We start from the raw sequence: 9586 nt of genomic DNA on the forward strand, positions 1-9586 counted from the left end.
GCAGAAGTTCTAACGAAATATATGCTCGGTCTAATCTTGCGTGGCTCGTGCCTTGAAAGTGGGTGAATTGGATCTGCGTCTTACTTTCCAACGCATCCCCCACGTCTTCCAAACCAAAATCTGCCGCGATACCAGTCAATGCAATCGTGCTTCCGTCGCGATAAGGAGTACAAGTAGATTTATCGCGAGCCGAGCACACACAATTAAAATCTCCCATTAACACGACAACCCGTTCTGTGCCAAGCCACGCCCGTAATTCTTCGAAAAACACTTTCCTTTCATCGGCTTTTGTCGGCGCGTACACGCAAACAATACGCCATTCTTTTGAGGCAAAAATAAAATCACAAATAACAAAGCGCCCAGACAAACTGGACATCACGTTTTGCACTACTGCGCCGCTGCTCCGACGTATTAAAATGAGACACCCAGCCGATAAACCAACTGCATGGCTGACACAGACTTCATAACTGGAATTGAACACCCCCACCATCCTTTCCGTGCTTTGCTCGGACTCTACTTTAGTCTCCTGAAAGGCCACGACGTCTAACTGCCTTTCGCTGATGAGTCTGTACAATTGACTTTGACGTTTGCGCTCAGAAAGACCGCGTACATTAAGGGTGGCACAACGCAGATGATATGAACACCGCATGAATGGAAGATGAAGGCACGTCGCACATTGTTACACACGCGTTACAGAAACACTGGCCCCGCCCCCTTTTCTACCCCTCAAAAAAAGAATAAGTGTTGTCCGTGCCGTACCGCTCACTCGAAGACCTCTCCCCAAAAAAACAGCAAACGCTTCGCTTACGGTGGCTTCCCCGTTGCATGTCCTCTGTCATAAGGCGTGGTGTTGGGCTTTGGCTTGAAGCTTGGACGCCTCAGCATAACCCCTCCCACACTTGCCTTGACGTTGCCGGAGTCACCAGAGTCCTCACGCTTGTCGTCCTCCTTACGCGGCCGCTTGACGGTGGCTTCGGGGTCGTCTCCGTCACCGTCGCCGGCGTCACGCACTTCACGAGTTAAGGCGGTGTTCGTCGGACCCGCCCCAACACACTCCTCACTTTTCGCGTCCAGCACAGGTGCCACTGGCGTAGGGTCGTTCTGGGAGGTCGATTGCTGCTCCGCGAGCGCAGCATTTACGTCCTCCACGCCTGGTTCCGCCAAAGGGTCCCCGGGTGCGGACGCACCACCTCCACCGGCCGCGGCCGCCTCCGCCTCCTCCTCGTCCATACGGTTTTCGGCCGCGTCCGCGCCTCCGACAGGTCCGGTGACATGTGCATACGTCCGCACGCACTGTGTCGCTTCGTGACCGAAGCGGCGGCAGACCGTGCAGCGAGGCACCTTGCAGTCGCGCCTCATATGGCCCGTCCCCGAGCAGCGGAGGCACTGCGGGGCCCTGCCTGGCACGACCACGAGCGCCTGGCCGCCCGCAACCCGGAGCTCGTGCGGCAGGTCGTCGATCCTCACGCCTGCGTTGAGCCTGAGGGTCACCGACCGCGTCGTCGAACCTTTCTCGTTCATGCCCTTGACCCGCCACTTCTCGCGTCCGATGTCGATGACACGCCCGTACGGTAGCAGCGCCGCTCGCACCTCCTCGTCCGGCACGTTGTAAAGAATCCAGTGCAATTTCATCCGCACATCTTGGTTCGCCGGATCGATGACCAGGCACCGGCGCTCCTTCACCTTCACGTCGGTGGCCGCGAGCATGCGCTTTACGCCGCCTTCGTCCCTGAATGTCAGGGCCCATACGTGGTTCATTTGATACGCCCCCAAGGCAAGCACCTCGGGGAGCAGTTCCAAACGAGCCAAAGTGTCCCTGAAATCTTCGACGCGATAAGGCCTCGCACGAACGTCCGCATGTAGAAAAATGGTGTTTAAAACACACCGACCTGTTGGCATCATTGGCAAACTCACGGGGTAATCTTCCGATTCCTGTCCAAAAAACCTGTTTCCGCGGCCAGACATGGCCGCATTCACCGCTCCTGAGGAGCCAATCATCCCGCGTCCGCACACTAGCGCGGCCGGAAGCAGAATCACAACGCCGGAACACGCCGAGTGTGAAAGAAGCGCTGCTTTAAGGGGATCGTGAAGACATGAAAAACTTGAAATAAATGCACGTTATTTCATAAGAGGGCTCATTTTGGGAACAGGCGGACGCATTACGCTGTGAATAAGGAAAGACGGGCCGGAGTAACGATTGGCAAAAGTGGGTTATACATCTAAAAATGTAAGGTCCCACCGAGATTTGAACTCGGATCGCTGGATTCATAGCGCAGAGTGCTAACCATTACACCATGAGATCGAAGACTTTCCGACGCCGGGAATCGAACCCGGGCCTCCTGGGTGAGAGCCAGGTATCCTAGGCACTAGACAACGCCGGAACACGCCGAGTGTGAAATAAGAGCTGCTTTAAGGGGATCGTGAAGACATGCAAAACTTAAAATAAATGCACATTATTTCATAAGAGGACTCATTTTGGGAACAGGCAAACGCATTGCGCTGTGAATAAGGAAAGACGGGCCGGAGTAACGATTGGAAAAAGTGTGTTATACATCTAAAAATGTAAGGTCTCACCGAGATTTTATTCGGATCGCTGGATTCATAGCGCAGAGTGCTAACCATTACACCATGAGATCGAAGACTTTCCGACGCCGGGAATCGAACCCGGACCTCCTGGGTGAGAGCCAGGTATCCTAGCCACTAGACAACGCCGGAACACGCCGAGTGTGAAAAAGGCGCTGCTTTTAGGGGATCGTGAAGACACGCAAAACTTGAAATAAACGCAGGTTATTTCATAAGAGGGCTCATTTTGGGAACAGGCAAACGCATTGCGCTGTGAATAAGGAAAGACGGGCCGGAGTAACGATTGGCAAAAGTGTGTTATACATCTAAAAATGTAAGGTCTCACCGAGATTTGAACTCGGATTGCTGGATTCATAGCGCAGAGTGCTAACCATTACACCATGAGATCGAAGACTTTCCGACGCCGGGAATCGAACCCGGGCCTCCTGGGTGAGAGCCAGGTATCCTAGCCACTAGACAACGCCGGAACACGCCGAGTGTGAAATAAGCGCTGCTTTAAGGGGATCGTGAAGACATGCAAAACTTGAAATAAACGCACGTTATTTCATAAGAGAGCTCATTTTGGGAACAGGCAAACGCATTGCGCTGTGAATAAGGAAAGACGGGCCAGAGTAACGATTGGCAAAAGTGTGTTATACATCTAAACATGTAAGGTCTCACCGAGATTTGAACTCGGATCGCTGGATTCAGAGCGCAGAGTTCTAACCATTATACCATGAGACCGAAAACTTTCCGACGCCGGAAATCGAACCCGGGCCTCCTGGGTGAGAGCCAGGTATCCTAGCCACTAGACAACGCCGGAACACGCCGAGTGTCAAATAAGCGCTGCTTTTAGGGGATCGTGAAGACATGCAAATCTTTAAATAAATGCACGTTATTTCATAAGAGGGCTCATTTTGGGAACAGGCAAACGCATTGCGCTGTGAATAAGGAAAGACGGGCCGGAGTAACGATTGGCAAAAGTGTGTTATACATCTAAAAATGTAAGGTCTCACCGAGATTTGAACTCGGACCGCTGGATTCAGAGCGCAGAGTGCTAACCATTACACCACGAGAACGAAGACTTTCCGACGCCGGGAATCGAACCCGTGCCTCCTGGGTTAGAGCCAGACAACTAGACAACGCCGGAACACGCCGAGTGTGAAATAAGCGCTGCTTTAAGGGGATCGTGAAGACATGCAAAACTTGAAATAAATGCACGTTATTTCATAAGAGGGCTCATTTTGGGAACAGGCAAACGCATTGCGCTGTGAATAAGGAAAGACGGGCCGGAGTAAAAATTGGCAAAAGTGTGTTATACATCTAAAAATTTAAGGTCTCAAAGAGATTTGAACTCGGATGGCTGGATTCAGAGCGCAGAGTGCTAACCATTACACCATGAGACCGAAAACTTTCCGACGCCGGGAATCGAACCCGGGCCTCCTGGGTGAGAGCCAGGTATCCTAGCCACTAGACAACGCCGGAACACGCCGAGTGTGAAAGAAGCGCTGCTTTAAGGGGATCGTGAAGACATCCACAACTTGAAATAAATGCACGTTATTTCATAAGAGGGCTCATTTTGGGAACAGGCGGACGCATTACGCTGTGAATAAGGAAATACGGGTCGGAGTAACGATTGGCAAAAGTGTGTTATACATCTAAAAATGTAACGTCTCAAAGAGATTTGAACTCGGATCGCTGGATTCATAGCGCAGAGTGCTAACCATTACACCATGAGACCGAAAACTTTCCGACGCCGGGAATCGAACCCGGGCCTCCTGGTCGAGAGCCAGGTATCCTAGCCACTAGACAACGCCGGAACACGCCGAGTGTGAAATAAGCGCTGCTTTAAGGGGATCGTGAAGACATGCAAAACATAAACGCACGTTATTTCATAAGAGGGCTCATTTTGGGAACAGGCAAACGCATTGCGCTGTGAATAAGGAAAGACGGGCCGGAGTAACGATTGGCAAAAGTGTGTTATACATCTAAAAATGTAAGGTCTCACCGAGATTTGAACTCGGATCGCTGGATTCATAGCGCAGAGTGCTAACCATTACACCACGAGACCGAAAACTTTCCGACGCCAGGAATCGAACCCGGGCCTCCTGGGTGAGAGCCAGGTATCCTAGCCACTAGACAACGCCGGAACACGCCGAGTGTGAAAGAAGCGCTGCTTTAAGGGGATCGTGAAGACATCCACAACTTGAAATAAATGCACGTTATTTCATAAGAGGGCTCATTTTGGGAACAGGCGGACGCATTACGCTGTGAATTAGGAAATACGGGTCGGAGTAACGATTGGCAAAAGTGGGTTATACATCTAAAAATGTAAGGTCTCACCAAGATTTGAACTCGGATCGCTGGATTCAGATTCCAGAATACTAACCATTACACCATGAGACCGAAGACTTTCTGACGCCGGGAATCGAACCCGGGCCTCCTGGGTGAGAGCCAGGTATCCTAGCCACTAGACAACGCCGGAACACGCCGAGTGTGAAATAAGCGCTGCTTTAAGGGGATCGTGAAGACATGCAAAACTTGAAATAAATGCACGTTATTTCATAAGAGGGCTCATTTTGGGAACAGGCAAACGCATTACGCTGTGAATAAGGAAATACGGGTCGGAGTAACGATTGGCAAAAGTGTGTTATACATCTAAAATTGTAAGGTCTAACCGAGATTTGAACTCGGATCGCTGGATTCATAGCGCAGAGTGCTAACCATTACACCATGAGATCGAAGACTTTCCGACGCCGGGAATCGAACCCGGGCCTCCTGGGTGAGGGCCAGGTATCCTAGCCACTAGACAACGCCGGAACACGCCGAGTGTGAAATAAGCGCTGCTTTAAGGGGATCGTGAAGACATGCAAAACTTGAAATAAACGCACGTTATTTAATAAGAGGGCTCATTTTGGGAACAGGCAAACGCATTGCGCTGTGAATAAGGAAAGACGGGCCGGAGTAACGATTGGCAAAAGTGTGTTATACATCTAAAAATGTAAGGTGTCACCGAGATTTGAACTCGGATCGCTGGATTCATAGCGCAGAGTGCTAACCATTACACCATGAGACCGAAAACTTTCCGACGCCGGGGATCGAAACCGGGCCTCCTGGGTGAGAGCCAGGTATCCTAGCCACTAGACAACGCCGGAACACGCCGAGTGTGAAATAAGCGCTGCTTTAAGGGGATCGTGAAGACATGCAAAACTTGAAATAAATGCACGTTATTTCATAAGAGGGCTCATTTTGGGAACAGGCGAACGCATTGCGCTGTGAATAAGGATAGACGGGCCGGAGTAACGATTGGCAAAAGTGTGTTATACATCTAAAAATGTAAGGTCTCACCGAGATTTGAACTCGGATCGCTGGATTCATAGCGCAGAGTGCCAACCATTACACCATGAGATCGAAGACTTTCCGACGCCGGGAATCGAACCCGGACCTCCTGGGTGAGAGCCAGGTATCCTAGCCACTAGACAACGCCGGAACACGCCGAGTGTGAAAAAGGCGCTGCTTTTAGGGGATCGTGAAGACACGCAAAACTTGAAATAAACGCACGTTATTTCATAAGAGGGCTCATTTTGGGAACAGGCAAACGCATTGCGCTGTGAATAAGGAAAGACGGGCCGGAGTAACGATTGGCAAAAGTGTGTTATACATCTAAAATGTAAGGTCTCACCGAGATTTGAACTCGGATCGCTGGATTCATAGCGCAGAGTGCTAACCATTACACCATGAGATCGAAGACTTTCCGACGCCGGGAATCGAACCCGGGCCTCCTGGGTGAGAGCCAGGTATCCTAGTCACTAGACAACGCAGGAACACGCCGAGTGTGAAATAAGCGCTGCTTTAAGGGGATCGTGAAGACATGCAAAACTTGAAATAAACGCAAGTTATTTCATAAGAGGGCTCATTTTGGGAACAGGCAAACGCATTGCGCTGTGAATAAGGAAAGACGGGCCGGAGTAACGATTGGCAAAAGTGTGTTATACATCTAAAAATGCAAGGTCTCACCGAGATTTGAACTCGGATCGCTGGATTCATAGCGCAGAGTGCTAACCATTACACCATGAGACCGAAAACTTTCCGACGCCGGGAATCGAACCCGGGCCTCCTGGGTGAGAGCCAGGTATCCTAGCCACTAGACAACGCCGGAACACGCCGAGTGTGAAATAAGCGCTGCTTTAAGGGGATCGTGAAGACATGCAAAACTTGAAATAAATGCACGTTATTTCATAAGAGGGCTCATTTTGGGAACAGGCAAACGCATTGTGCTGTGAATAAGGAAAGACGGGCCGGAGTAACGATTCGCAAAAGTGTGTTATACATCTAAAAATGTAAGGTCTCACCGAGATTTGAACTCGGATCGCTGGATTCATAGCGCAGAGTGCTAACCATTACACCATGAGACCGAAAACTTTCCGACGCCGGGAATCGAACCCGGGCCTCCTGGGTGAGAGCCAGGTATCCTAGCCACTAGACAACGCCGGAACACGCCGAGTGTGAAATAAGAGCTGCTTTAAGGGGATCGTGAAGACATGCAAAACTTAAAATAAATGCACGTTATTTCATAAGAGGGCTCATTTTGGGAACAGGCAAACGCATTGCGCTGTGAATAAGGAAAGACGGGCCGGAGTAACGATTGGCAAAAGTGTGTTATACATCTAAAAATGTAAGGTCTCACCGAGATTTTACTCGGATCGCTGGATTCATAGCGCAGAGTGCTAACCATTACACCATGAGATCGAAGACTTTCCGACGCCGGGAATCGAACCCGGACCTCCTGGGTGAGAGCCAGGTATCCTAGCCACTAGACAACGCCGGAACACGCCGAGTGTGAAAAAGGCGCTGCTTTTAGGGGATCGTGAAGACACGCAAAACTTGAAATAAACGCAGGTTATTTCATAAGAGGGCTCATTTTGGGAACAGGCAAACGCATTGCGCTGTGAATAAGGAAAGACGGGCCGGAGTAACGATTGGCAAAAGTGTGTTATACATCTAAAAATGTAAGGTCTCACCGAGATTTGAACTCTTATTGCTGGATTCATAGCGCAGAGTGGTCACCATTACACCATGAGATCGAAGACTTTCCGACGCCGGGAATCGAACCCGGGCCTCCTGGGTGAGAGCCAGGTATCCTAGCCACTAGACAACGCCGGAACACGCCGAGTGGGAAATAAGCGCTGCTTTAAGGGGATCGTGAAGACATGCAAAACTTGAAATAAATGCACGTTATTTCATAAGAGGGCTCATTTTCGGAACAGGCAAACGCATTGCGCTGTGAATAAGGAAAGACGGGCCGGAGTAACGATTGGCAAAAGTGTGTTATGCATCTAAAAATGTAAGGTCTCACCGAGATTTGAACTCGGATCGCTGGATTCATAGCGCCGAGTGCTAACCATTACACCATGAGATCGAAGACTTTCCGACGCCGGGAATCGAACCCGGGCCTCCTGGGTGAGGGCCAGGTATCCTAGCCACTAGACCACGCCGGAACACGCCGAGTGTGAAATAAGCGCTGCTTTAAGGGGATCGTGAAGACATGCAAAACTTGAAATAAACGCACGTTATTTCATAAGAGGGCTCATTTTGGGAACAGGCAAACGCATTGCGCTGTGAATAAGGAAAGACGGGCCGGAGTAACGATTGGCAAAAGTGTGTTATACATCTAAAAATGTAAGGTCTCACCGAGATTTGAACTCGGATCGCTGGATTCATAGCGCAGAGTGCTAACCATTACACCATGAGATCGAAGACTTTCCGACGCCGGGAATCGAACCCGGGCCTCCTGGGTGAGGGCCAGGTATCCTAGCCACTAGACAACGCCGGAACACGCCGAGTGTGAAAAAGGCGCTGCTTTTAGGGGATCGTGAAGACACGCAAAACTTGAAATAAACGCACGTTATTTCATAAGAGGGCTCATTTTGGGAACAGGCAAACGCGTTGCGCTGTGAATAAGGAAAGACGGGCCGGAGTAACGATTGGCAAAAGTGTGTTATACATCTAAAAATGTAAGGTCTCACCGAGATTTGAACTCGGATCGCTGGATTCATAGCGCAGAGTGCTAACCATTACACCATGAGATCGAAGACTTTCCGACGCCGGGAATCGAACCCGGGCCTCCTGGGTGAGAGCCAGGTATCCTAGCCACTAGACAACGCCGGAACACGCCGAGTGTGAAATAAGCGCTGCTTTAAGGGGATCGTGAAGACATGCAAAACTTGAAATAAACGCAAGGTATTTCATAAGAGGGCTCATTTTGGGAACAGGCAAACGCATTGCGCTGTGAATAAGGAAAGACGGGCCGGAGTAACGATTGGCAAAAGTGTGTTATACATCTAAAAATGTAAGGTCTCACCGAGATTTGAACTCGGATCGCTGGATTCATAGCGCAGAGTGCTAACCATTACACCATGAGACCGAAAACTTTCCGACGCCGGGAATCGAACCCGGGCCTCCTGGGTGAGAGCCAGGTATCCTAGCCACTAGACAACGCCGGAACACGCCGAGTGTGAAATAAGAGCTGCTTTAAGGGGATCGTGAAGACATGCAAAACTTAAAATAACTGCACGTTATTTCATAAGAGGGCTCATTTTGGGAACAGGCAAACGCATTGCGCTGTGAATAAGGAAAGACGGGCCGGAGTAACGATTGGCAAAAGTGTGTTATACATCTAAAAATGTAAGGTCTCACCGAGATTTTACTCGGATCGCTGGATTCATAGCGCAGAGTGCTAACCATTACACCATGAGATCGAAGACTTTCCGACGCCGGGAATCGAACCCGGACCTCCTGGGTGAGAGCCAGGTATCCTAGCCACTAGACAACGCCGGATTTTTTTTTTTTTTTTTATTACCGTTTTTCAAAACACACATCACGTCAAGGGTAGATTAAAAACCGTCTGCCATGCTTTGGCTGACGGAAAAACTTAAAATAAACATCAAAAGTACACAGTTCTTCCAAAACTGGCAGCCATTCGTGGTCAGGGTCTTGTAGCTTGTGGATCTCGTACAGCATGGTT

At 50.0% G+C, this 9586-nt stretch overlaps 23 non-coding genes across 23 annotated transcripts; all 23 read right to left on the reverse strand.

Moving 5' to 3' along the window:
- Positions 1 to 2309: 2309 nt before the first annotated feature.
- Positions 2310 to 2381, reverse strand: Trnae-cuc (transfer RNA glutamic acid (anticodon CUC)). The gene has a single exon. It is a non-coding gene; the product is annotated as a tRNA-Glu (tRNA).
- A 262-nt stretch (positions 2382 to 2643) lies between these two features.
- On the reverse strand, positions 2644 to 2715 carry Trnae-cuc (transfer RNA glutamic acid (anticodon CUC)). Its single transcript has one exon. It is a non-coding gene; the product is annotated as a tRNA-Glu (tRNA).
- A 263-nt stretch (positions 2716 to 2978) lies between these two features.
- On the reverse strand, positions 2979 to 3050 carry Trnae-cuc (transfer RNA glutamic acid (anticodon CUC)). Its single transcript has one exon. It is a non-coding gene; the product is annotated as a tRNA-Glu (tRNA).
- A 263-nt stretch (positions 3051 to 3313) lies between these two features.
- On the reverse strand, positions 3314 to 3385 carry Trnae-cuc (transfer RNA glutamic acid (anticodon CUC)). The gene has a single exon. It is a non-coding gene; the product is annotated as a tRNA-Glu (tRNA).
- Positions 3386 to 3975: 590 nt separating this feature from the next.
- Positions 3976 to 4047, reverse strand: Trnae-cuc (transfer RNA glutamic acid (anticodon CUC)). The gene has a single exon. It is a non-coding gene; the product is annotated as a tRNA-Glu (tRNA).
- A 263-nt stretch (positions 4048 to 4310) lies between these two features.
- Trnae-cuc (transfer RNA glutamic acid (anticodon CUC)) lies at positions 4311 to 4382 on the reverse strand. The gene has a single exon. It is a non-coding gene; the product is annotated as a tRNA-Glu (tRNA).
- A 258-nt stretch (positions 4383 to 4640) lies between these two features.
- Positions 4641 to 4712, reverse strand: Trnae-cuc (transfer RNA glutamic acid (anticodon CUC)). Its single transcript has one exon. It is a non-coding gene; the product is annotated as a tRNA-Glu (tRNA).
- A 263-nt stretch (positions 4713 to 4975) lies between these two features.
- Positions 4976 to 5047, reverse strand: Trnae-cuc (transfer RNA glutamic acid (anticodon CUC)). The gene has a single exon. It is a non-coding gene; the product is annotated as a tRNA-Glu (tRNA).
- A 263-nt stretch (positions 5048 to 5310) lies between these two features.
- Positions 5311 to 5382, reverse strand: Trnae-cuc (transfer RNA glutamic acid (anticodon CUC)). Its single transcript has one exon. It is a non-coding gene; the product is annotated as a tRNA-Glu (tRNA).
- Positions 5383 to 5645: 263 nt separating this feature from the next.
- Positions 5646 to 5717, reverse strand: Trnae-cuc (transfer RNA glutamic acid (anticodon CUC)). Its single transcript has one exon. It is a non-coding gene; the product is annotated as a tRNA-Glu (tRNA).
- A 263-nt stretch (positions 5718 to 5980) lies between these two features.
- Trnae-cuc (transfer RNA glutamic acid (anticodon CUC)) lies at positions 5981 to 6052 on the reverse strand. Its single transcript has one exon. It is a non-coding gene; the product is annotated as a tRNA-Glu (tRNA).
- Positions 6053 to 6570: 518 nt separating this feature from the next.
- Trnah-aug (transfer RNA histidin (anticodon AUG)) lies at positions 6571 to 6642 on the reverse strand. The gene has a single exon. It is a non-coding gene; the product is annotated as a tRNA-His (tRNA).
- Positions 6643 to 6649: 7 nt separating this feature from the next.
- Positions 6650 to 6721, reverse strand: Trnae-cuc (transfer RNA glutamic acid (anticodon CUC)). The gene has a single exon. It is a non-coding gene; the product is annotated as a tRNA-Glu (tRNA).
- A 184-nt stretch (positions 6722 to 6905) lies between these two features.
- Trnah-aug (transfer RNA histidin (anticodon AUG)) lies at positions 6906 to 6977 on the reverse strand. The gene has a single exon. It is a non-coding gene; the product is annotated as a tRNA-His (tRNA).
- Positions 6978 to 6984: 7 nt separating this feature from the next.
- Trnae-cuc (transfer RNA glutamic acid (anticodon CUC)) lies at positions 6985 to 7056 on the reverse strand. The gene has a single exon. It is a non-coding gene; the product is annotated as a tRNA-Glu (tRNA).
- A 262-nt stretch (positions 7057 to 7318) lies between these two features.
- On the reverse strand, positions 7319 to 7390 carry Trnae-cuc (transfer RNA glutamic acid (anticodon CUC)). Its single transcript has one exon. It is a non-coding gene; the product is annotated as a tRNA-Glu (tRNA).
- Positions 7391 to 7653: 263 nt separating this feature from the next.
- Trnae-cuc (transfer RNA glutamic acid (anticodon CUC)) lies at positions 7654 to 7725 on the reverse strand. Its single transcript has one exon. It is a non-coding gene; the product is annotated as a tRNA-Glu (tRNA).
- Positions 7726 to 7988: 263 nt separating this feature from the next.
- Positions 7989 to 8060, reverse strand: Trnae-cuc (transfer RNA glutamic acid (anticodon CUC)). Its single transcript has one exon. It is a non-coding gene; the product is annotated as a tRNA-Glu (tRNA).
- A 263-nt stretch (positions 8061 to 8323) lies between these two features.
- On the reverse strand, positions 8324 to 8395 carry Trnae-cuc (transfer RNA glutamic acid (anticodon CUC)). The gene has a single exon. It is a non-coding gene; the product is annotated as a tRNA-Glu (tRNA).
- A 263-nt stretch (positions 8396 to 8658) lies between these two features.
- On the reverse strand, positions 8659 to 8730 carry Trnae-cuc (transfer RNA glutamic acid (anticodon CUC)). Its single transcript has one exon. It is a non-coding gene; the product is annotated as a tRNA-Glu (tRNA).
- A 184-nt stretch (positions 8731 to 8914) lies between these two features.
- On the reverse strand, positions 8915 to 8986 carry Trnah-aug (transfer RNA histidin (anticodon AUG)). Its single transcript has one exon. It is a non-coding gene; the product is annotated as a tRNA-His (tRNA).
- Positions 8987 to 8993: 7 nt separating this feature from the next.
- Positions 8994 to 9065, reverse strand: Trnae-cuc (transfer RNA glutamic acid (anticodon CUC)). Its single transcript has one exon. It is a non-coding gene; the product is annotated as a tRNA-Glu (tRNA).
- Positions 9066 to 9327: 262 nt separating this feature from the next.
- On the reverse strand, positions 9328 to 9399 carry Trnae-cuc (transfer RNA glutamic acid (anticodon CUC)). The gene has a single exon. It is a non-coding gene; the product is annotated as a tRNA-Glu (tRNA).
- Positions 9400 to 9586: the final 187 nt, after the last annotated feature.

The sequence above is a fragment of the Haemaphysalis longicornis genome, unplaced genomic scaffold (assembly GCF_048455015.1).
Source record: "Haemaphysalis longicornis isolate Haplotype H1 unplaced genomic scaffold, Haemaphysalis longicornis Haplotype H1 scaffold_3, whole genome shotgun sequence".
In the NCBI taxonomy this organism is placed as follows: Eukaryota; Metazoa; Arthropoda; class Arachnida; order Ixodida; family Ixodidae; genus Haemaphysalis; species Haemaphysalis longicornis.